General features: G+C 35.1%; 1 protein-coding gene across 2 annotated transcripts in view; it reads right to left on the reverse strand.

Moving 5' to 3' along the window:
* Sox102F (transcription factor Sox102F) overlaps positions 1 to 26,324 on the reverse strand; it is a 190,584-nt gene that overhangs the window by 129,183 nt on the left and 35,077 nt on the right. For both annotated transcript variants that reach the window (XM_065349588.1, XM_065349589.1), the window contains exon 2: positions 25,797 to 25,869. The gene's annotated coding sequence lies outside the window, so the exon portion shown is untranslated. The remainder of the gene's footprint in view (positions 1 to 25,796; positions 25,870 to 26,324) is intronic.

Below are 26,324 nucleotides of genomic sequence, written 5' to 3' on the forward strand. Positions count from 1 at the left end.
TTGCCAAAGTCCAGTTTTCTATCTAAATTATCGAAAAAGTACTCATATTTTCCGTCAAAATTTATGAGAAATTTCTGCTTTATGACCAAAGCATCAAAAAAGTGGACTACTGATTTTTTTTCGCCAAAATTGTCAAAAAGTTTTCATTTCTACGTAAAGTTGAAAAATCGCACTTTTTGGCAAAATTGTCGAAGTTCAATTTTCTACGAGTATCTAAATTACCAAAAAAGTAGGTACTGCTACTTTTTGTAAAAATTTATGAGAAATTTCTGCTTTATGAGTTGATGACCAAAACATCTAAAAACAAGACCACTGATTTTTTTTAGCTGCCAAAAAGGTCTCGTGTTTGCTGAAATCGCCAAGTTCTGATTTTTGCAAAAATTGTCAAAAAGAGCTGCTCTTTGCCCACAGTGTCATTAAATGTGCCTAGTAGGTACCTACTGCTTTCTGTCTGGAATATTTCCATTTCTTCAAACAAACTTTCTAATTTCTTATTTACCTATTCTCTTTTTTTATAATTTTGAATTTTTCCGCCTTTTTTCTGGTTTTCTCTGAAAATGGAAACATTTTGCCTCCAAAAAATTCTAGTTTGAATAAATTTAAACCTTCTCTTTTCCAAACCAAAACATTTGAAAAAATAGTCTGCCGGAAGCATTGCTTTTGTCCTGCTTTAGCATGTTGTGTTATTTGTAGACATCTTGATTTTTGATTTCTTGCAAAATTTCCACAATTTTGATTAATATTCAAAAAAAATTTGAAAAATTGATTATTTTCAAGGCGATGAATTCGAGTATTTTTTTTTTTTTGAACCGGCCTCCATCAACTTTGAACCCCTCCAACTAGTGCCCTGTACTAAAAGTCAATGTATATACCAAAAAATTGAAAATGAGGTATGATGACATCGATTGTTAGGCTTTTGAAGACACTTAGTTCAGATATTCCATTGTTTTCTGTTCACGAGCCTTCAATCCTTCTCCAGTCCGCTCTCCATTTTGAACAAAATTCGAATAATTATGAAAATCTGGTTAGAATTGTCGATTCCATTTAATTGGAGTTTGCTGAGTTGAAATTCCTTTATTTGTCTGACTCGTCGACCCTTCTATAATATTCCCTCTTTCTCCTCCCTCATTTTGAAAAAAGTTAGAATAGTACAGTGTCGTCACGCGTATACCAAGTTTAGACCGATGAAATTGTAATATCCCTAGTTATGTAAAATTTCTCTACCTAAACTACGTACATACCCTACATCTGTGTAAAGCTGCGATCAACAGAGGACGGGACGAGTTGGTCGATGATAAATGAAAATACATATAAGCTCGTATTCTACTCGTATACGTACCTATGATGCTACATGTAAAGTCGTATTAAAGAAACTCGCATCGCAAAGACGTTAATTAAGCCATGATAACGCGTTGTCCGAGTGAGAAAAAAAAAGTATAAATAAAAGGTTTATACCTGACCAGACGGTGGAAGAAAAATCGTCGTTTATATCGCGAGTATATGGTCAGGTGCGGTGTTCGATAACTATAGATTTATAGAGGTCAGAACCTCCGCAAATTCTAATATAACATTTAAACGTCGTCTTAGTCGTCGCCGTTGTCGATGTCGTTGTGCCGTGTTGCTTATATGTACACCACTCGAAGAAAGGCGAGTATATGTAGTAAAGAGGCAAAATAAAAAAAAAGAGAGAACTGAAATGCAAACAGTCGCTAACACCTCGAAAAGGTGATACTGGATAATGTTAATCTTCTAAACGGGTAATGTAGCCACTTATTTCCATAAGTTGATTGCACGGTTTCAAATGTACGAGTACTTAGACTTACCTACCTATACCTACTACATTTATGTAGACATAAATGAGTAAGTGTGCGAGTCTGTGTAGTTTTGATGTTGTCGTTGTTGTACGATGTACGTAGATCTACTACCTGAGGTGCAGTCAGCAGAAATATACGTATTTTGTCGTATTTACTAAAAAAAAATAGGCTGTTTAAAAACAAGGCAGAATGAAATTGAAATAGAAAGAGATGAAGAAGTGAGGAAGCAGTTGAGAGATATCAGCATCTTGTTGAAATCAACGAGTAACTAGAGGTAATTATAGGATGAATGAGAAGGTACTCTCTCGTGTGGTTTTTAATTTTGTCTTCTTATCACGAAAATTAATATTCGACCGAATTCTCTGCGAGTCAACTATACCTACGTTAATACCTAAGTACATGTATGATGAACCTACTAAATAACCTATGAGATTCATGTACATACCTACATTGTACATGTGTGTTTGAGTAGCGTTGAAAGCTATAAGTATCGATAGTGATCTATGTAATTAACCAGGCAGACTTCTTCGTCCTTCGTATTAGTAACGACAATGAAGGAATCGGCATCACGCAAACCGATAATCATTTGTTTGAAAATTTTCTTAAGTTGTATTCTATGTTGTGAATTTTCGGCAGTCTGCAGTCGTCGGTACATTAGAGATACACATACGAATGTAGCGTTACGCGGCGATGCTATTATCGAAACGATAAAAGTGACCATATATTTACAGTATTGGGCTCGATCATCATGTATGTTAATATGTGTATATGTGAGATGTTGGTGTGTGGTAAACGCGATCTATTACACATGCCGATGCACGTAACAATTATTAAAATTGGTTGATTACACCTATCGGGTCGACGAGCATCGTTGTGTAAAATGGTGTTTGTGTGTTTGCTGGTGTCGTGAGAATAATGGCTTTGCTTTGTCCGGCTCCGGGCGCATGGTTAGTTGCTGGTTATTTATTTTTTACACGTTTTTTTTTTTCGATAATCGCCCCCTATCGAAAGACTGGAAGGTCGAATTTTTGTTTTGAAGGAAAACAAAAAAGATTGTTGCGGTTTTGATGCGTCGTTAATGAAGTTGAGAGAAACGGGAGGTGAATTGGGGGAGTTTATCGAGCAAAGATGGGTATTTTTGTTGGAATATCAAAGACTCCTTGATTTTTGCGACATTTCAACGGAATACTTACCTACTTTCGTCAAATTTTTAAAATTTTATTCGCAATTTGTTCGTAGTTTTTTAACGTGGATATTTTTTGGGCTTGAAGTGATTTTTTCATTAACCAAAGTCTTTTCGACTGGACCATAATTTAATAGTGATGTATCGAGGAATTATGATGCTGTTGAGAAATCATAATGGTGGTTTTTTTAGAGCGTATTTTTTTGAGATGAAATTTTTCAACTGATATTGATTAAAATCAGAAGATAGTATCTAAAGAGAAGTTGAGGGTTCTTGGAAGATGTTTTATAGAATTCGAAGTTGAGAATTATCGAAGTTTAAAGAAAATATCAATTTTCGTTCACGAATTGTATAAGAATAAAACTGATGTAGATACTTGAGAATTTTTTTTTGAACAGTACCTACGGGCAAATAAATGAGGGCCTTCTGAAAATTGTTTACGATTCCTCAGTGGCGTATTTATATGAGGATTTCTCGGATTCAATCCCCCTCTCCCCTCCTGCCGGTGAAAATCTAAATTAAAACATACAAAAATTGTCCTTTTTTCATTTTTTGAACCAATTTTTTAGAAAAATTTTCGCTCGAGCCGTAATTTTACTTCCATTTTAAGAAAATAATAAAATTGTAATTATTATTATCATGAAGGGTTTTTTTGATTCCAAAAAATATAGTTCACAAACCCAAATAAATACCTTGTCCTTGATTTCATCCTATAGATACGCCACTGCATCCTCTCCCTTTTCGGAAGCAAGTTGGTTTTTTTTCAAAAATTCAGGTCGAAAATGAGTTTGTTATAAAACTGAATTTTTCCACAAGTTTTCCCCAATAAAGAAATTGTCTTTCCTCCCTCCCTTCATCCCCAAAAAATTTTCATTTTTGAAAGTTGAAGTCAAGAACAAGTTTTGTTTTGCGACGATCAATTTTTATGAAGAGATTTTTTTTTCTCTTTTCGTAACGAATTTTTTTGAGAAAGTTTTTTACGAGAGACTTTTTTAAAAGCAAAGTTTAATAGCTTCTGTTCCATGAAGTTTTCATGTTTGCTTCAATAAGTACCTAATTTTAACATTGTGTATTTTCTCGAAAGTGAAGTTTTCGGTTTCTTTTGAAAAATAAAATGAGCATATTCTGTTCAAGAATACCAAAAGTTTTCATTTAATTTTTAGAAAAATGACAATCGAATTTCTTTTCTAAAAATGAAGTTTGCAATGTTAAACGCAGATCCTGGGCAAATTGCTTCACTACCCCCCCTTTTTCCGATGGCACTACATCTTGAGAAATATTTATGCATTTTGTCTATTTTCAAATCTTTCGTGGCAGAGTTTCCAGTGTTTGTGACAGACACTGTTCAAAACCAGTGTTTGTGACAGACACAGTATAAAACAAGTGTTTCAAACACACACTGTTTAAATCCAGTATTTGTGACAGACACTGACCAGTGTTTGTGACAGAAACTGTTCAAAACCACTGTTTGTGACAGACACTGTTTGAAACCAGCGTTTGTGACCAACACTGTTCAAAACCAGTGTTTGTGACAGACACTGTTCAAAACCAGTGTTTGTGACAGAAACTGTTTAAAACCTGTGTTTGTGACAGACACTGTTCAAACTCAACTTTCAAAAACCTTTTTTGAGCTCCCAAAATACGTCGATCTGTCTTTAAAAATTTGTCAGCCTTCATTCACAAAAAATTTATAAAGACAAACAGCAATAAAAATGAAAAAAAAAACATTCTGAATAGATATCTACTTGAACGATTAGGTATACTGTTCTTTTCAAAAATATTTTTTTGGAGAATCAGATATTGTGATCTAACTGATGCCTCCCTTACCCTGCGAAAAATAATTTTCAATAATTCTTACCAAACTTTCAAATGTTTCTTTTTAACTCAAAAAGACTCGATCCATCTCCGAAATCCCTCCCCCCCCCCACCAATAAAAAACAATTGAACGGAAGAAAAAACATATTTTTTAAACACTTTAATTACCTACAATTGCCGTTTTTTAAGGTGTTTCTTCAACTTTCTGTAAGTAATCAACGATTTGTCGACACATTACACAAATTGAAATTTTGAGTTCATTTTGCCTCTACCCAACTCTATCAAATTATCCGATTTCTCTCCCCCCTCTCCCCCCACCATTAGAATTATTTACAATAAACCTTTGGTACGTCATCATTCTCAACATTGTTTTGTATTTTCTTGTTTAATAAATTTCTGCTCTAAAACTAGCTTTAAAATATTACATTTAGGCATTTCTTTTTTTGCTTTTTTTTGCCTCTAATCAAATGTCTTCGCCTTTACCGTGCAATAAAAATCTGCATTTTTAACTTTCATTTTGAAAAAATTTCTCAAAATTTGTTAATCTTTTTCCCACTTTTCTCGCAGTATTAAACGGAGAACCCAATGATTTGTTTCATTTGCCTTTGGCTCGTTCTACCAAGTCGATCTGCACTCATCAAAGTTATAGGCATATAGGCCTACACCTTTACGATGCTTGTGATGTAATTGTCTATAATCTATAGCTTCTCACTAGAATTTCCTGTTTTGAAATTTGTCATTAAGAATACGTTGCTGCGGACAATACACTCGACTGGTTCTCATTTTATAGTACGTACGGTATATAAAAGGTCTATTATTATAGGGCCACCGTATCGGGCAAATACCATACCATCGTCCTCCCAGACTCGAAATATGTACTCACACAGACACGAAAGCCATTGGCTAGTACCCAGAGTACGTACGCGAGAAATCGAATTTTTGTACGTTTCTTTTGGCCAGCGCGCAGCGTCACCATTTGGGATCCTGGTATAATAATTTCCATCCATAGAAGGTACCCAAATCGGTCGTAAATTATTCGGCTGCCGGTTACAAAAATACTTGCTCCGTTTAAATATTAAAATACCGCTATTTTCCGCATAGCGACTCTATACTTAGTATTTATGAAAACATCTAACCACCTACGACGGTTCGCCACTGTGTATCGGTATCAGATCGGGAGAAAAAAAAAGAGGAAAAAAGACAACGCAAAATCCCATACTAATTCCCTTGGTATGCTTTTGATGGTCGGGTCAAGTTGGCCGACTAACGTATAAAATGCGGAAAACAAAACACATCAAGGAAAAAAAACACACATCGTGTATAAGGAACGTCTGGTCGCGTTGTCGGGTTGATTTTCCAAAGGGGTTTGAAAATTCGATTAATAATTTAGCATCGATTGTTTGTCTCGGTATTATTCGACGACCTCTAAAGGAAAACCCTCGCCTCGATCCTCACGTGCGTTTATTAAGGCCGCATAAACAACGGGTAACAACTATTTTCTTCTTATGCTCGCCACCTTCGCTACCCTATAGCTAGTCGCATTTTATCACTTACCCTTCTTCCGCGTCTGCGGAGGTTTTTCTTTTCTCTTTTTTTACCACTCTCATCATCGTTTCAACTTTAGAATATCGAGTTGTTACCCCGACTCCTACCCTGTGTTGCTCTGCTAGAGCCGGATCTCCTCCACACCAAAATCTCGTACTGAAAAGTGCATTACAAGTGCGGATGAATAAGTCACCCTCGTTGGAAATTACATACGTTCGCGTGCTAATTCATTCGCTCGTTTTCAATCTGTTTTTTTATTCTCGTATTTTTTTTTTTTTTTTTTTGGTACGTGTAATTTCATTATTCCCATTTTTCTCGCCGCCATTCCCCTTGCTCGATAATTTGCGCGAAATTATCGCCAACAAACGCGCGCCAATCGACGCCGAATTAATGGATTTTTTTGCAATTAGCTTGGAGAATTTGGCAAAGTGACTGGGATTTTTTTATATCGATTTGTAGCGTATTGTGTCATACTACATAGCGATATGTTTACTAATACGTATACGAGGATAATTATAATACTTTTGTTACGTATTGCCATTTCCATAATTTATATCCACGTGTGAATAAGTATAAGTAACGGCAGCCATAGATTAATGTTTAATTATTCACGCGAAACCGCATCATTGAGAATGGTTTAAAAATTTAAAGAAAGGATAGAAAAATGCGACGACGAGCGAAACGATGGAAAAAAATGACCTTTATGTATTTTTCATCATTTATGACGTATACGTCGTCGTCGTGAATTTTATTGTAAAAATATGGTAAATTTAACGTTAATAAAATCACCTAAGAGTAGTAAGACGTATACCTATTTATCGCTACATGAAAATATCCCAACTGAAAATTATTCTTTTCTAAATAATTCCAGTGATTACCAACATCTGGCCGGGGGTTTTCTAACGCCCTGCTCTCTATCGTACAAATCTTACGTATTCGTAGACAACTTTCGCTTCTCATCACCTTTCTCGAATCGTGGTACGGTGTATAGTACCGATTATCCCGCCAAAGATCACGCGACCCGTGCACGAAATACGTACTAAAATAAGCGTATAATATGCTTCCATAAGGTCGCGAAGTTACGATGAAGGGCGTTATTATTACGTAGCCCTGATTTTCATTCATTTTTTTCCATTCTCAGACTCAGATGAAGGCAAAGTCAAAGAGTAGACCTGTGGTTCGCTTTTGGAAATATTTCGCATATACGAGTATACGAAGGCACCAGCAGACGCTGAAAGTTACCCACAGACGTGTTCGACTGTTCATTCAAGTATCATTATTGTAAACACTTCAGAATTTCCAGTACAATCTCTCGTCTGAATCTCCTCCTTTTATTCATTTCTTCCAGACATACCCCAACGTGGATTGCGCTTTGCTCTTTATTTGCGTCTCGTACCTACGTAATATGGTGGAGAATTGAAATGAGTACGTGCAACGTACCCTTGTACACTTCGTATAATGTCTCCTCTCCCCTCCCTTTCCATCTTCTAAACAGCATGAAAAGTGTAAAATTTTATGCGTTTTAGAAATTGTTGAAAGTTTTTTTTTTTTTTTTTTTGAAAATGAAATCGTGAAATGGTGCTCTTATTTGTAGGATGTGTGTATCTTCTTACCCCTCTGTTGGCTTTGCCGACTTATTTAGGTAATTATTTCGGTGGAGATTTCTATTACTTACATGGTGGAACCCCTACAGAATAGTATCATATCAAATGAAAGGATACAGTATAATAATTCGGCGATGGGTTGTTTCAAGTTCAAGCACCTGCGTTTGTGAATATCCTTGTTCATTGTTGTATTCGATCAAGTTGCAGACCGCTTCTAAAGAAGTGCAATTTTCACTCGCTAAATTCATACTGCGAAGTTTTTTTGTCGAAAAAAAGTAAAAATGAAGTTTTTACTGAAGAAAAATTTGAAATTGACGCATTATTATGTACATTACAATAGCGATAAAATTTCTAAATTTGAAAAAAATAGAAATTTCTGGCATTGAAAAAAACTGCTGAAAAATTATTTTTCTGTGGAAATGCAGCGAAATTTGTTCTCTGAAAATTTTATGAGACAATTTTTCCAAAAATCGATATCTCACTTTGGAATCACGTACTTTTCAGTTTCTTTGAAAAATTCGTAAATTTGAAAGTGAATTTTTCAAACAAAAATATCTAATCGGGTGATTTTCCAAGAAATCGCGATCTGTGATTTTTGGAAAAATGAGCATGATTCCTCCCGCCCTCCCCCTCCTCTTCCAAGAAAGTAATTGAGTTCAAGTACATATTACATTTAGGTTTGAATTTGAATTCAAATACAACGAAGTCAAAGCTCGAAAAAACACCTCGAGCATGCCTTAAACGTCGAAATTATTTTTCCAAAACCCACTAACGACTTACGTGCGCGTTCAATATTTTACTTCCTACAGTTCTCACGCATCTTTCACTATCATTCACATCGCGATCGAGCTGCGGTTCATTCAAAACCTCCGATCATTTTTCTTTTTTCGGTCGAAACTTCATCAGCGCGGAGTATAAATTACCGCGTAATTAATCTAGTTAGCGGTACGATTCGTCGAGGTGGTCGACTTGGCTATCTGCTGTGTACACAAATACTTAGTACCCGTACAATGAAAACAACTATAAAATGATTTTTTTTCTTCATTCGAGATGCCCGCGTTGCCTATCTATCTCGTCTAGGTACCAGTTGTTGTGTTTGAATAAACGCGTACATCGATCGTTCGTAACGGTCCAGCAGCATCTTATTCGCAGGGTACTTATATGAAACGATATGAAATGGTATGAATAAGGGCCTGAGCCAGCAATTATTATACAACAGGTAGGTAAATCTTCGCAGCAGCACGCGGTCAAGAAGTCAGTTGTATGCTTACACATAAGTGCGATGAGACGTTCGCGATAGTACAGGTTGTCTCGTGTGATTCGCGACTCGTATGGAAGTTGAAAAAAAGAATGAGGGGAAAGGCGCTGTTTGCCCGATTTTGGTCATTCAGGGCTCGTAAGTTGATGAATTGAAGGCACTAGAAGTAGTTTTTGGTTACTTTTCATACATATTAAAGAAGGGGGTGGGCAAATGCTAATAATATCGATAAGTGAATAATTTGCGAAACATACACTTCTTATATTTTTTCCAACTAGCTATAGTGCATTTTCAGCGTTACGATTTCCCTTACAAAACCCTGTCTTTTGCTGAAATTGTTAAAGTCTAGGTGCCATTTCGCCAAAAAAAAACAAAAAATCTCACTTTTTGTCAAAATTTCTGAATAGTCCCGTTCCTTGCTAAAAATTGTCACTTTTTCGCAAAAAAATTCTAAAAAGTACCTATTCATCTTTTAAAAACTAGATATACCGAAGTCCCGTATTTTTGCCTAAAAAAATACCAAAAAGTCTTGCTTTTTGACAGAACTGTCGACCAAAACAAGTCTCCCATTTTTATCAAAGATTGCAAAAAAATTGCTATTTTTTTCGCCCATAATTTCCAAAAATTCGTGCTTTTTGCTAAAATTTCCTCTCTTGCTTTTTGCTTAAAATTGTCAAATACTCTCGTTTTTTTTTTGCAAAAAATTTCAAAAAGTTTACTTTTTTCCAAAAATTGTCCAAAAATCTTGCTTATTGCCAAAAATGGTAAAAAATTCTCGTCTTTCAAACAAAATTGTTCAAAACTGTTGTTTTTTTGCAAAAAATTCTGAGGGCTTACTTTTTTAAAAATTGTCCAAATGTCTCATTTTATTTTTCCAAAAAATGAATTTTTAAAAATTAATTGCCCGAAAGTCTAGATTTTTCATCAACATTTGTTTTCTCCACTAAAATGTTCTGCTCGCGTTTGGTTACTTTTTCGAGCTTTTTTGAGGCATGTTGAAATTAGCAATAATTGTAATGCTTAAAAGTGCTAAATTTTACTAATGTGATGAATGAAATTGTACCGAAGGTTGAATTTAGGTGATTTTTGCAGCTGGAATTTTAAGGCAGAAATCATGAAAAACGACTTCGGTTTTTTAAAAGCTTATCACTTGGCATAATTGAAATTGTTGCTGCAGAATTTCTATTCATTTTTGTAAGTACCTTCTTCTGTCTGTCGCATCGATTTTTTGGGATAGAATAGGATGAGATGAGATGAGATTGAAGGGGAGGGGAGGATCGATCCAAAAACTGATCATTTACCCAAGTACTTTAAGTACTTTTTGTTGTTCAAAAATCACATCTGTGGAGTTTTCCATTTTTCTCTGTTCTTTTTTGAGAATGATTGTTTTTCATTTTACTTCGCATGACAATCGAATTTTCAATTGGCTCGTATTTGAATTGCGGAGCTAAAGCCATGATGGATTTTTTTCTGTGCGTCGCGTCGTCCCTCGACGACTTGATAGAAAATTTGATAAGTTTGTTTCGTGTGCATTAGTTTAAATTTCAAATTTCATAATATGACGTTGTGTGCCAAGTATTGGAAGATGTTGACGTTACGACAGACAGATTATAAGCAATTGGAGAGAAATTTTGACTTGTACAAATTTTCATCCCTCACCCCACCTTCCACGTTTGTTCTGTTCTCGTGGGAACATTCTGAGTTTTACCTGATACCTCGTCTCATCGGCTCTCGCAGATTGAAACGTTGAAAAAAATGCTTGTTTGTGGTGCTACTTTTGCATGTTTTCTTTTTTGTTAGACATCAAATCAAATCAAATAGATAATTTATTGTTGTAAGGGACCGCAAGCATGAATCTGTTTGCGAGAGCTCAAAGGGAATATAAATTTTAAAATTGGTGATTAAACCCAAAATTTTTCAGTTTCTTTGCTACAAACTAATCTTAAAATTGGTTCTCAAATCCTCTATTTTGATCGAGCCATCAAGTTTGAATAGTGTTATGTTTTGGATCCACCCTATGAACCCGCACATCGCCAGTGCTGTTGAACTTGGATGAAATTCCAAAAAAAAAATTGAAATGAAGCGTGACGTGTTGTTTGTTGAGTTTTCGATGCTGAGTTTAAATATTTACTCATTTTGTGGACAGGACCCCTCAGTTACCTAGTGTTGGCAATATTCGAATTTTGATTTTTCCTGCGCCATTTTAAAGTCTGAATTTACATATTTTTGCCATAAGTTCGGGAGTGTTCGCGAACATTCGCAGACAAAAATCAAAATTTTGTCAAAATTGGGTCAATTTTTTTCTCCCAACGCGAAGATTTGAGAATTTTCAAAACAATCTTGTGAGAATATTCTCATTGCCAACTCTTAGTCTGGGAGTCCGCTTAAGGATCTATTGTACCCCCCCCCCCACCCCCGGTCGATCCTCCGGGACAACTTTTTACTTAAAGGGGAAGTCGTAAGGAACATTTCTAGCCCTTGTACTCAAAAAAAAAAAAAACGTAACCCTACTTAATGGCGACCATTTTGATTGGCAAGTCTGCCGAAATCGCAGATTTTGCGTTCCAACATAAGACTTGCACAAAATTTTTCAAACTGTACAAACGTAGATCGAAAGATCAAGCAAAAATTTATCACCTGTCAACATTTCAAGTGCTAAAGTGCGTTTTTCGATTTTTGGTGAATTTTTGAAAATCAAATTTAGGCCAAAAGTGAGGGAAAAAATCAAAATTTTACCAAATTGACCAAGGAAGCCGAAATTTGGGATACACCCTATTTTTGACATGCCCGATCGATTGGTAACTGTTTAAAACTGTTTTGAGCAGTTCTGAAGCTTCCAGCAGATTTTTGAAACTCGAAGTTCCCACAAAATTTCATCAAATGGAGTTGGATAGCCGAAATTTACTCTGCAAACTAATTTAAATACGCTACGAAGTCAACTGCAGGGGGATTTCAAGTCGTTTTGGAGCATCCAGCGATTTTTTGAAAATTACTGGAGCCTCCAGTAGATTTTTGAAACTTTAAATTTCCTAAAAATTTCATCAAACGGAGATGGAAAGTCAAAATTCATTCTGCAAACTAATTTCAATACGCTACGAAGTAGTCTGCTGTTGGGTTCGAATAGTTCTCAATTTTTTTTTCTTTTGAAAAATTATGATAACATTGTGTGACAAATGTCGATTCCTGAGAATACGAGGTCGTTGATTTTTTTTTGGATTCGACTCTGGTGTTTTCTACTCGCTCAATTTTTTTCAAATTGGGTGACGGGAGGGGAAACCACCATGCGCAGTCGCATACTGCTCATGCATGGGCGACCAGAATACCACGATTTTCCAACAATCGCGCATTATAGATGAGACACCCTGTAGATTATACACGGAGGCTTCGCGAAAAGCCAGTCGTTGTATCTGAACGCTGGTGACCGATATATTCTTAAACTGATGCGATCTAATTCGACTATTACGATAAATTATCCTATCTAGTGTGCTAGGTTGCAGCATGTACACCGCGTTTAGTGCACGTAGTATATAAGTATACCCCTGTATAGACCCTTCGTCCATCTTTCTCACAATATCTCGCTCCTTTAGGTACATGTGTATGGTGGTATCGTATACACGGTGTACAGCAAGAACGACTACCACGACGACGCGACGGTGGTGGTGGTGATGGTGATGGTGTGTACTACGATTCTTGTGTAATAAAATGGCTTGATTAATGCCTTCGCAGTTTCCATATACAATGCGTCCATAATCACAGATGATATAAAACATAAATACCTCATACGATTAAAATAACGCGTACAATATACGACGACGATGTAGTACTTCTCTGTCTCCCTCTTCGTCTTTCTACCTGTATATCTGGGTATATGTTGTATGCACACGTACAGCGTGCTATCGGTTCATATATATAGAAGAGAATATGCATAAGAGAACGTCTTCTCTATAATTTGCGGCTATATACTTCATTCTTAGGTATAAACGTTCACGTTGTGGTAAAAAAACCTTTAATCAAAATAATACTTCCGTCACTTCTGTGTTATGAGCTCTGGCCATAGTATAGCTTCTCTGCAACCGAGAACTGCTCGGCTGTAGAGATATCTACGGATGCTACGAGTAGAAGAGCCACAGCTACACACATCTTGTAGCGTGTGTGTTGTACAGTTAGCTAGGTACGTGATTAATTTCGCGTTAATCTCGAATTAATGGCCCCATTACCAAAGAATCGATCGCCGCGTGTATCGTGCGGGGGTAATAATTTTTTTAACGCTGGCGATTGCTGGCGCTGCTGCGAGATGATAAATTGTAAACATACCGCCGCCTTTGCGCCGATGAGGTGAATTGTTGGTACTCGTATTAAACAGTTGTAATGATAATAAAAATCCATACTTCATTTTCTTATTCCACAGCCCTGTCGATGTCCGTTCAGTTGGTCTATGTAGTATACGTCCACTCCACACACGAAAGAAAGTCTTCTTATAAGGAACCGAAGACGGGACGGGGTAGGCAGGGTCTCTGTTTCTGACGACTGCGCTGCTTGGCTCATTCTGCAGCCCTGGCCTCGCGTGTAAACAATATATCTCTGCTGTGTATTGTAAGACGCTTGCTTGGGTAAATTAAAGAGCGTGGAATTCGGTTCACGATTTTTGTCTACGTATACATATAATATGTACCTCAAACCTCAACACCAATATCTATATGAGCTGGTATAAAAATCTATACACGTAATTGTTATATTCTTTCGGGGTTAAAGATCGCGTCCGCGTATTGTACATACGTACGATTTCGTACACAGATACACTCTACTCGCTATCTGTCTTAGGTACCTTCATACACACAATGGCCCGAATTGGGTAAAAGTGATCGTAGGTACTGCGAATATCTGCAGGCGCGATTTCAAAACTTACCGTCGTAGATGTAGAATTTTTTTCTTTTATTTTCAGGAATCTTATATCTGTGTACTTAGTAAGTATCGTGTGTAGAAAGTGGAGCTATAATACCTTAAAATACAAGAACCATTGGCTCGTTTGTTTGTTTTTTAATTATTACGTATTGTTTAATGTTGTTTTATTGGTTTCGTGCGTGTATGTGTTGTATACATGTAACTCGCATATATCGATCCGAAAAAGAATATAAAAAACAATGATAAAGCCTATTATTATATCGACTCTGTATATTATTGGTCTCGAGGTGATGCAGTTTTCACTTTTTTTTTCTTTCGATCTTTCTTCAATTCGCATCTCGCGAGTTGTATTCCTATATTTCTACCATGCTAAGAGGTTAGGTTAATAGATGTATCGCGAAGATCGAAGATACATTCACGATGAGTTTTTTCCCCTCTGCTGAATTCTAGTTTTAAATTGAACTGTGCGGTCAGCTTGGAAGTACGAATGCAAAGTCCAAACATCGCTACACCTCCCCCCTCCCCTCTGCTTTGGCCTGCATTCTGAAACGACGACGAATTGCGTCATTTTTTTCTCTCCTTTTCAACAATAGAAGAAATCAACATCACAGATATCAGATTCGTATTACTCGAGGCTAAGTTTTGATGAATGTAATTATAAACTTTTTTCTATCTTTCTTTTTTTTTCTTTTTCGTAAAACGAGCTTATTAAAAACGAAGTTTGAACAACAGGAATGTACCTCTTTTATATAGGTACAGGTATGAGAAGATATGCCATTGCTTAGCGAATGGCGATGTTTGGCGATAATAATCATGTATTTTGTTTCGATTCTTCAATATTATAACGATAGAATATAGCGACTAAATTGATATTAATCGAATTGCACGTTAAAAAGAGTAATTACTTGGCGCTGACGACGACGCTGCAAGTATTTCAGGAATTCGATACACACGTAATCTTGAAACTTGGCAAGTGACTTTGCTTCTAATGAAGGAAGTCATTTGAAATTGATCTTGCGGATTTGATCACGATTGGTGGTGAAGAGAGGGAGAGGATGATTATGGAGAACCGTTATTCGAGTTTCAATGAGACGAATTTTCGATTATTTATTATTCCTAATAAGCAGAAATCCCCTGAAGTCTTCAAAATATGGCAGCTGAATGAGAAATTAGTGTTGAAATCTCGCTAGCCGAATTTAGCAAGTTTTTTAGTGAAAAAATCACTGATACGTTGGTCGAAATGATTGATGCTCAATTAATTTTCGAATTTCAATAGTTTTTTTTTACTAATTTGAAAATTTAAGAGAATGGATGTTTGAGTTATTGAGAGAAAGAATAGGAAGGAAGAAATCAAATTTTGAGAAAATGAAAATTTGCATCGAACGAAAAAAAATTCTCTCGGATTTTTTTTCGAAAACCATACCTACCCAATTGAAAATCACAAAATTAGAAATAGTTTCCCTTCTCTCCCTTTGAACCTTGATCATATTGTCGAGTTTTTCCGCTCTTTTTCAATGTCTTACTATTTTGATGATGAAATTTTCGTTACTTTGCTCATGTTGCTTGTTGAAGAGTTTTCATGATTTGAAAAAAATTTCATTCAACATGCAAAAGACTCAAAAACAGTCAATTGTTCAGAAATTTTCAAAGTCCCGTTTTCTGCAAAAAAATGGAAAAAATCTCACCTTTTGTCAGAATTGCCGAAAAGTGTTGTTTCTTACCATAAAAAGCTAAAAATCGTCGCTTATTTGCAAAAAATTCCAAGTATCCTACTTTTTTTAAAGATTGCTAAAATGTTGTTTTTTTGTTCTAAAATTGTCAAAGTATTTTTTTGTTGCCAACATTTTCCCCAAAAAAATCGTTTTTTTACGAAAAAGTTTCACTTTCTTGGTAAAAATTGCAAACTTACATTTTGTCAAAAATTTCCCAATATTCTTGCATTTTTCCAAATTTCTAGGAAATTTTGCTTTTTTACCCTGAAAATTGCTTTAAAAAGTAGTACTAAAAATTATCGTTTTTTTGCAAAAAAAATTCCAAAAAAGTCCAAAAATTGTTCAAAACACTTCCCCTTTGAAGTTTGAATAAGTACTAAAAATTAACAAAAAAACCTTTTCCTTTTACTAAAATTGTTAAAATCTTGTTTTTTAGAATCAGAAATTGCCAAAAACTGACGAAATAGTCTCACTTTTCTGATAAAAATTTGGTCAAGGTATTTTTTTTTGGCCAGTAATTTCCAAAAAGTCTTGCTTTCTGCTAAAATTGTGCAATGTTGTAAGTCTCAATCAAGTTTCATCATTAGATTAAAGTGTTCTGGCTCTTTGCGATTTTTTTCCTACATCAAAAAATGTTTTGGACGCACTCTTTTTTTTGAAATTTTCTGGTTATTAAAATATTACTTTTTTTTGGATAAAATTGAGTACGAGCCCTGAAAGTGCATATTATTTTGGTTTTTGTTTGTTTTTATTTTTTTTTCTTGACACCTTGGCAGAAACCAAAATTGGAGTGGGAGTGATAAATCGCACTTTACCTTTTTTTTTTTTTTTTTATCAATCATCCCAGATAGATCAGATTTGTTTTTGATGATTTCTTCAGAATTCTTATAAATTTTTTTGCCACTTGTGAGAGTTGAACAAATTTTTTGAATGAATTGATGAAAAAATGAAATTTTCAGCCATTGAAAAATCATCGAAGTAGTTTTTCCTTGCGTTGAAATGCTGAAATGTATTTTCTTGAGAGTTTCATGTCAGGTTATAATGATTTCAAGCTATGTATTTGAATTGTTACCTTGCTTTTTTTCTCCAATATTTGCATAATTTCATCAAAGTTGTTCGAGATCTCGAGACACCTGGTTATGAATGCCAATGTCATGCTGATAGATAATCGTTGAAACGAATAATATGTATCGATAGATCTACCAAATAGGTGCTCAAGTTATCAAATAGATCATCAATTGATCGATTCATAACGATCGAAAATATTCTGTAAACTGGTAAAAAAGAAGTAAATAAAACAATAAAAATTGGCAGCTCTGTTTTGTTCGCGCTCGAAGATAAACCAATAATTGATATGCATATCGGTATAATTACATTGTTGTAATATGGTCGGAAATAGGTGCGTCATTGTACGCGAAAGCCATAAAATAGAGATGTCGCTGGGCCAATAAATTTTATCATTACGTCAACTGTACACCTCTTTCACTCCCTATACCGAGGCGTGTACGCTGTAATTGCAACTGAGAGGTGTTGAATTGTTAACAATATGTGTACCTACGTATACTGTGTACTTGTGTAGTACCCTTAGGCGTTAAGTTGTTTGTCTTCGATGTTTCTTTTTCCATTTTGATTATCACGAAAGTACCCAGTACCTGTACGAGGAGCATGTAGAACTCTGTGGCAATGGCACCGTTTGGTGAGAAGAAAAATTTGCATTCGACCACCGTGTCAGTTGAATGAGCGTTTGTGGGAAAATTCATTAACACCGAATATACGTATGTAGGTACCATACCACTATAGACGTTCATACTCCAATATTGTATGCTCGTTATTGCATCGGTATATAGTAGATTTTTGTTCTCTCTAATTTTTCTCCTTACACGATAGATATATATGCTTATACTCGGGCAGAAAAATACCAATATTTCATTATCGCTTTCTCGCGAGTATATCCGCGTTTGGTTTGGCCGAAAAGCGTGTACAAGTACGAGTATACGAGATACTTTGGCGGCGCCAAACTATCCTGTGCTCGTATCTGCCCTGCTGTCTCTGTTAAAGAAACCGCGTGCTCGTACTTGGGCATCACAAAATACATGTATCTGATATACCTATAGGTACGTTTAACCAGTGATAAATTAATAATCATATTTTAACGCTGGAAACCTAACTTAACGTACACATTGTAGTCAATAACCGTGGTATATTTTCACAATCGTTTAACAAACCAAATGATCGTTATTTGCCATGTAGACGAGAGTTGTATGTACTATGGTCGAGTACTCGTATATGAGAAGAACAAACTCGACGTACGAATAAGTTGCTGTAAGGACCTACTTGAAAATCGTTCGAACACGATTTATCTGTTTTCTAAACTAAAATTTTGATTAACGTGATGATGTTTGGAGCGACGAGAACGACGACGTTGACGTTTCGAAGATGATGTTTCGATCACGAGTACAATTTTACTGCAGTAGGAGAGGGTGTTGCAATTGTGAGATATCGCGAGAAGCAGAAATTGTTCGAAAAATTACAGTTGCGGAAGAGGAGGCGGAGGGAAGTTCGATAGAACTACCGAGAATGTGAAGAATTCTTCGGTATCAAACGTAAGAAATAATGCCTAATCATAAGTTTTGAAGGAGCGTCAGATGTAACAAATTTTGGAACAAGTTAGCAATGTAGTTTAATCTTCTGGAAAATCTCGCTGAAGACTTGAGAAGGGCTCGAGAATTTAATATCCCTTCTGAAAAATAAGGGAAATATTAGTGAGAAAACTTTTGCGATTTTTTCTCTAAAATTATAGAATTTTGTTAGCAAAATTGATGGTGATTTTGCAATATGATTCCAACAGATTCAGTTGATCTTTTTTTTTCAGTGAAATAATTTTTTCTCATCAGCAAAAAAAAATATGATCCTTCTCACATCCCAGTCGAGAACGGTGATTTCCACTTGCGCTTTTCCTTCAATTTATTTTGACCAGTTGCGCTTTTCCAAGCCTGCTTCTTTAAATACCACTTGCGCTTCTTAAAAACCAATTTCATGGGTTCTCAAAGTTTGGAAATTTTGATAGTACGAGTATGTTTGTGCAAAGTCGTTCTTTTATGGCGTTGATATTGGATTACTGTGCGGAAAAGGAACATTCTCGTGATGTTACGAATGCCAAAACAACGAATCGAGGCTTTTTTTTTGAAAAATAATGAAAAAAATCTGTAGGTAACGTGTTGCATGAATTCATGTTTTATTCCTTTTTTTTTTGTTTTCTTGAGCAAGGAGCAAGAATATGCCATAAAATACAAAGTATAACATTCTATAGCTGCAGTTACCAATGCTTTTTAAAAGCAAACTTGAAGTAGTTAGATACTGTTCCAAATGCCATGGGGTGACCATCATAGAATCTAACTACCTCATTTTTTGCTATAAACAAAGCTTAATACATATGTGTGTGTAGGGATGGTGCAGATGCAAGGCGATGGTCCCGGTGCGCCCGCAGCCCCCCCGCGACCGGCGCCCCACGAAATTCCCCCGAGCGAAGCGAGGGGGAATTTTGTGGAGCGCCGGTCGCGGGGGGGCTGCGGGCGCGCGCCGCGAAGCGCGGCGCATCTCTTCTACCCCTTCAGTCACATTGTCTCAAATTCCTGAATTTTTTTTGGTCATGAATACTTGAACAGAGTTCATATGGGTCTGTCTAGATGTATGGAGATAGCGCCGGGCACGGGAAGGCTGGGGGCGCACCTCTTTAAGGTCGCTTTTCTTAAATTTTAGCCTCATTATTCGAAATTTCTGATATTTTTGATTATGAACAGAGTTCATATGTGTCAGTCCTCTCCGTGTGGATGTAAGGAGATGGTCTCAGCACCTCCGCAGCCTCCCCGTGACCGATACCCCTCGAAATTCTCACGAGCAAACGTGAACTTGACATCAATTCATAGTTTTACTCAGTATTTCTTCAAAAAAAAAAATGAATAAAAGTATAATTAATCACGTAATGCTGAAATACAGCGTAATTAGATTCATTTTTCCAGTACATATATTGAATATTCACGTATGAATCAAGGTAGTTAGATATTATGATAGATACCCATGGTGCATAGAACAGTATGTAACTACCTCAATTTTTTCTTTGATTGATCACAGGTAACAGCTATTCACATTATATTCGTCTCTGTTCCTCATTTTCTACTAGTTTACATCAAAAAACACGTAAGAAATGCAATAAATTGCTTCAAATCTAGTGTTCACACTCTGCTCGAATATTCCCCAAAATTATAATAGGTATGTAAAAAGCCTCGACTCGTTGTTTTGGCATTCGTAACATCACGAGAATGTTCCTCGTCATTAAGGAGAATCACCGTACACATCCTCCCGCGATTTAAAGCAAAAAAAGTAAGGTAGGTAGATATTGTGACGCGTACCAATGGTTAGCATCACAGTATCGAACTACCTGAATATTTTCCTCAAAATTGAGGGAACCGCAAAAATTCTGTTCCCTCACCACATTTCTGGCAATTTTACATTTTCAAAAAAAAATTGCAAAAATTGCGGGTAGTTAGATTCTGTTATATTACCCCATTACCGTGTATGTAGGTAGACAGTACCTACGAGAGTATAATAATAAAAAATGCTCCCCTTGGTGAGATCAGACGGATTAGGTATCTTAGGTATGTAATAAAAATAATTCGTTCGTTCGTTCATCAGTTTGTATCTTTCAATTCTTTCAATTTTGGGAACACATTCGGAATTTTAAACAACCGAAAAGCGCAAGTGGGTAAAAATTATTGCTTCTACTGAAAAGCGCAACTGACCAAAAAAAAATCGAAAAAATAGGGGGAAAAGCGCAACTGGTATAGAGCCGTCGAGAAGGTTCGATTTTCAATTTTTTCATATTTTGAAAAAAAATTCAAATATTTTGAACTCTTTATTTGTGTTATGTTTTTAAATTTCGTGAAGAATTTTAAGACTTACCTACATAGCTCAATTGCTTTATTTTGACTACAAAATGGCATTTTAAAATCCTGAAACTTGAAAATTCGTATCAGTGAACTTCAGAAAATGATTTTGCCCTCATAGAAACCCATTTTGTAGAGAAGGTTGCCTCTGATTGAAGAATCTTCTGACTGAAAATTAAAATAGAATAGTACAATCATGTCTGAGGTATGATGGTTTCAAAGCAGACTTAGGGGAGAGAAGATTGTAAGTTAGGTGCAGATTCCTTGGTGAGCCGGGAAAAAAAAGTTGAATGCTGCAAAATTTTGAAAATTTTTTGTTTTCTCCATTTTTTGAATATTTGGATACCACATGGACTTTTTCCATTTCTGTCACTTTGTAGGAAGTTGTGTGTCCTTAAATTTTTGAAAACTACCAAATTTCGCTCTATTTCTGAATCTTTGAATTATGAATTGAAATGAGTAAATTCCCTCTAGTTTGGGGCATGAGAGATTTGAATTGAAATAGAAAGAGAAGCCGAAATGCCAATGGTCTCAAATTTTTTCAAAATTTTTAAGGCACTACAAAATTCTTTGAAGCATTATTCATAACCACCTCCTTCTTCTCTTCTCCGGATCATCTATATGACAATTTTTCAACTGGTGAAATTTTTGAAATTGGTGGAATTTGTTCTTTTCAAAAATGTTGGCACGATAAGATCTCTTCGAATGGGCTTGAAATTGAAATAATTGTTCATCAAGATTTTCTTACATTTTTTTTTGGTCATTTCAATTTTTCAGTCAACAAAAATTCTTGAAATGAAATGTCTTAGCTGCAGGAGATGGGGCAATGAAATTTAAACTTTCAGAATGGAACCCCCCCCCCCTGAATTCTCCTCTTGATTCATAAAATCCATCAATGAACGTTCGAAAAAAATTACTTCTCTTCTCCCTCGCTTCTTCTTGTTTATTAGTTTTAATTGTTGAAAAATCTGGAAATTTGAGGTGGTTTGGGAAATTGAGAAAATTCGGGTGCCAGAAAAAATCAATTCATTACAAAACTGTTATCTTGGTTATTGAATTGAAATCAGAGCGTCGGTAAAAAGTTGTGATTTGTGATTTCTGTTGAGGAAATTAAAGATGTTACGACAATTTCGACCCCTGACGTATCAGATCAGAATCCACTCGCAATTTCGACATCATTCAATTATGTTAGTACGTACAAAGTAGGACCCATCACAACGATGAAGGTACCTTTTTTACTGCTCATCGTTCAAGAAAACCTCTCCATATGTTTCGGTTAAGAGAGGCAACAACGGAAAAAAATCCTTTCATATTACCATTAATCAAATTCACGCGATTAAAATCTCTCACAATCGTACATCCACGTACGAGTTTCATTCGCCAAACGAATCTACTGCTTTTTGTAACTTTTTTCCCTTTCTTTTTTTTTTACGCTAACGGTATAGAACACAGTACACTATACACACTGCAAAGCCATGCTGTAGTGTATTCTGTACCTATATTACGTATATACGAAATAAATAACAGGTAAAAACTACAAGAGGCCGCGCGCGTTGCGCGTTATTTGTTGAAAAGCTTGGAGAAAATGAGATAAAGCGAAGAACACAAAAGGATGGAAAAATGATAAGGAAAATATAAATAATAAAGTACGTTGGGGAGTGATAATAGAAAATGTGGGCTGCATTATAAAAAAGCCTAGTGCGGTAAAAAGCTTCTTGCAGTACAATAAACCGTATTCGTGAGTTCGCATATTTTTTAACGAGAAACTTTTCAGAATGAGAATATACAAAAAAAAAAAAAAAAAAAGAGAAAAAGAGAAAGAGAAAGGCTACAGTGTTTCACAGAAGAAGAGTAAAGGGTCGATGAGCGATAGGTGATGCTCAATTCATACTGCTGCACCAATAAGGTGACCAGAAAGAAATAATCCTGTTTTAGAAAATTATACGAGTTGATTTCTATACCCTGATTTAAATTGTAATGTACCTGTTCTTTTTTTAATTTGAGAAAATTTGGGGGAAACCCTCAATTTTTATTCAAACTATACTTTTACTCTCTGTAGCATTTTTTTTTTTGCATTTCGGATCACATTTAAGAAAAACAATCGTTCGTTATTCAGTTATTGAAAATCTTATAGCAATGCATCGGAAAGCAACCCTCGTTGTAGTCAAATTTTTCGCTACAGTCGGTGGCATGTTCGCAATGAAATGTAAAAAGAAACGATGTGCTACAAACAAAACCCCTTTTTGGTTTTGTTCGTTAGTTAAATAATACATATAAGAAACATATAACAAAAACATCGGCATTAAAAATACTCGCGAGCGTTACAAAAAGTATGCTGCAAAGTGGGAAAAAAAATCAAATACAAAAGGGGTTGTAGTTAAAAGTTTACGTGAAAGCTAAAATTACTTCGGGAATTTTTCTCGTCTCCTCTGTGTGTGCACGAGAGAAAAAGAGTGAGAGAGTCGCTTCTCATCACGTGAAAAGTTATTTTCCATATTGTACGAGAAAGTCTCTTTAACAAAACTTTTTTTAAGTATCTCGCTGCGTATATTATACTTACGAGATTTTACAAAATTTAAAATGAAAATAAAAATACTCGCAGTGAAAAATTTTCTGAAACGTGTTTAGCTGTACTGTATTTGAAAAAAAAAAGAGTCCATGATCTAAAATGCCTCGTGTATAATTAAAACAATATTCTCAGAACATTAGTTAACAGCTTAGTACCTTGCACCTTCTTCGAGTAAACCGAATACCTGCATAATAAAATATATTCTCTCGCAATACGTCAACTATTAATCAAGGTACATTATCAGTCTCATTGCATTATGGACAAAATATACGCGCGATACGAGATACACCACCTTAAAGTCCACCGCTCGACTCGCTGTATCCATCGCTTCGCACCTATTAATGACCTGCTTAAACTCGTTAACGACCTTCTCGCCATTGCAAGTGGGTGAACTGTGATCTAGTTTTTTTTTTTTATTATTCATTCGAGTATTTAATACGCGTATCGTGATAGATAATTATTGTTGATTTTTTTTCTCCTTTTTAATTTTCGGAAACGTTATACGTGCCAAAAGAAGAGACTTACTTAACCCTTGCTCTGGTGAAAATTAATCAGCTTAGGCTTCCTCCGCGAAGTATTTTCATTTTACTTTGTAACTCGTTTCCTAGCATAGTGTACTCGCCTATGTGCGGAATAAATCATACGTTGTTGTACAAATTTCACCTGACACTCTAAATAAGGTTAAATTTAGCCTGCGGTCGGATCGTACTGTACTTTTTTTCTTGATTTTTTTTTTTTTTTTTTTTTTGGTCGAGCATTAATCAGCTGGTAATGCTGCACGTTTCGTACAAAGAGTGTATGAAATTAATTTACAAAATAACGCGGAAAATTAACCATCAATAATTCGACTTTGTTATACGAGTTAAGTACTATTTAATAACCATCCCCGCTTCGACGTGTATACCAAATTTGGTTCTGGACAAGGTGAAAATGTATGAAATTTATATCGAAGAATTCGAAGACAACAGTGCGATGCTTCGTCAGAATATTTCATTTGGTTATTTTGTCATTGAAACAGACGCAATCAAGTATGTACATTATGACTTATGAAGCAATGCAAAGTGTGGCTTTTTATATTGGCACAGCGTTAGAAAAAAAGAATATTTTGAAAATTATTATGATTCTTTCAGATCAATTACACTTAACTTAATTTGTAATTTTTTCAAAAATTTTATGATCAAAATCTTTTTAATATTGATGGGTAAATTTTTTATTTTCTGTCAGTTCCCCAATCCACGAAAAGTGAAAATAATTTGGGTTTTGTTCAGAAATATTCGGATTTTAGAATTACAACTTGAAACCAAAATTTCAAGTGCTAAAGTTAATTTTTCGATTTTTGATAACATTATCTGAAAATAAAATTTAGGTCTGGAAAGGTGAAAAATCCTTATTTTACCAAATTGAGTTGTAAAAATCCGAAAGTTCTTTCGACACCCCAAATCGATTTGAAGTAGTTTCAAGCCCTTTTGAGCGATTCTGGATAATCTATGTACCTCTACCATATCACATTGAGAGCTGAGCTGAAATTCATTTTAAACCCAATTTTTGTCATTGATCTGCCGAATCGATTGGAAGTGGTTTTAAGCCGATCTGAAAACTAAATTCCAATTTTTTTCTCAATCGAATGAATTTTTTAAAATTAAAGTTTTGAAATGGCTGAAGAAGAGAAGTGTAAGGTTTTGAACCCGCTAAAACCACTAGTCAAAATGTTGCTGAGGGCTCTAGAAGGCATACAACCTCCTATAATTCACACAGCATGTCGAAAATCGGATTCAAAATTAATTTAAGCTTTCCAACTTGATTGAGTAACATTTTGTGAGAATTTAATGTTTGGAAAATCTGCTGGAAGCGTCAGAAATGCTCAAAATGGGTCAATTCGGAATTCCAAAAATGAATTGAAACCAAATTTCAGCTTTCTACGTGAATTGAGCAAAAATTTTATTTTCAAAAGTTTCCCTAAAATCTATAAATTGACTTCAGAGTTTGAAATATTGGTTGATGAGGTACTTTTGCATGCTCTCAAGGTCTAGCTTCGTTCGGTTTAAAAATAATTCTACAAGTTGGGATACCTTTCTTGTCTAGTTAATACGAAAAAAACAAATTTTAATGCAAAATTTTGAGTTTTTATGTTAAATGCAAGACTTTTCTTATTTTCAGTACAATCAATTTTGCTAAATGCAAAACTTTTTTAGCGCCTCCATCATTTGAAAGATAGTCAACCATCCTGATATTAAAATTAATTGTTATACGATGGTTGAAGAGGGGGGGGGGTAATTAAAATGATATTTAAAATTAAGGAGATTGAAAATAAATTTTTAAAAAAACTCAATTTTTTAAAAGCAAAAAAAATCTGATTTGTAAAAATTGAGAATTTTTTTTGAACTTAGTCGTTTCCATGAAGTTCAAATCTTGTTAAATTTTACTGTAAAGATGAAATGTACAAAAGCTTACCTTTTGTAGCGGAACAGCATAAACAAATTTAAAAGTTTGGTAATGTTGATTGTAGTCTTGGATATTTTCACATCTGCAAAAAAAAATAATAAAGAAATATTAATAATTTTTGTTGTTTCTACAAACTGCTCCATGAAACGTCAAAACAATGTATCTTACAGGTGGATAGTACATAAAAATATCGAAAAAGTATTAACGAATGTCATCTGAATTTTATTTTTAAAAATTTTAAATGTCAAATTGTTTGAGAAGTTGAAACTTTTTTGAAATGATTCAAGTAAAGTAGTTATTCCTCTCACTTGCTGTTCTTTTTCTGATAGGAACCAAAATAGTTATTTAGAGGGAGGGGGGGGGTCTAAATTCTGAATCATTTTTGTGAAGTTGATGGTTTTTTTTTGTTGGAAATTTGGTATAATGTAATGGAAAAATTCTGAAATACCACTCAAAATTTTGTTATCAGTGCGACCAATTGCCTGAGAATTTATGTGCTGGTTTTGATTATTTTTTTAAGATGAATTTTGGCAGGTT

The sequence above is a fragment of the Planococcus citri genome, chromosome 2 (genome assembly GCF_950023065.1).
Source record: "Planococcus citri chromosome 2, ihPlaCitr1.1, whole genome shotgun sequence".
Taxonomy (NCBI): Eukaryota; Metazoa; Arthropoda; class Insecta; order Hemiptera; family Pseudococcidae; genus Planococcus; species Planococcus citri.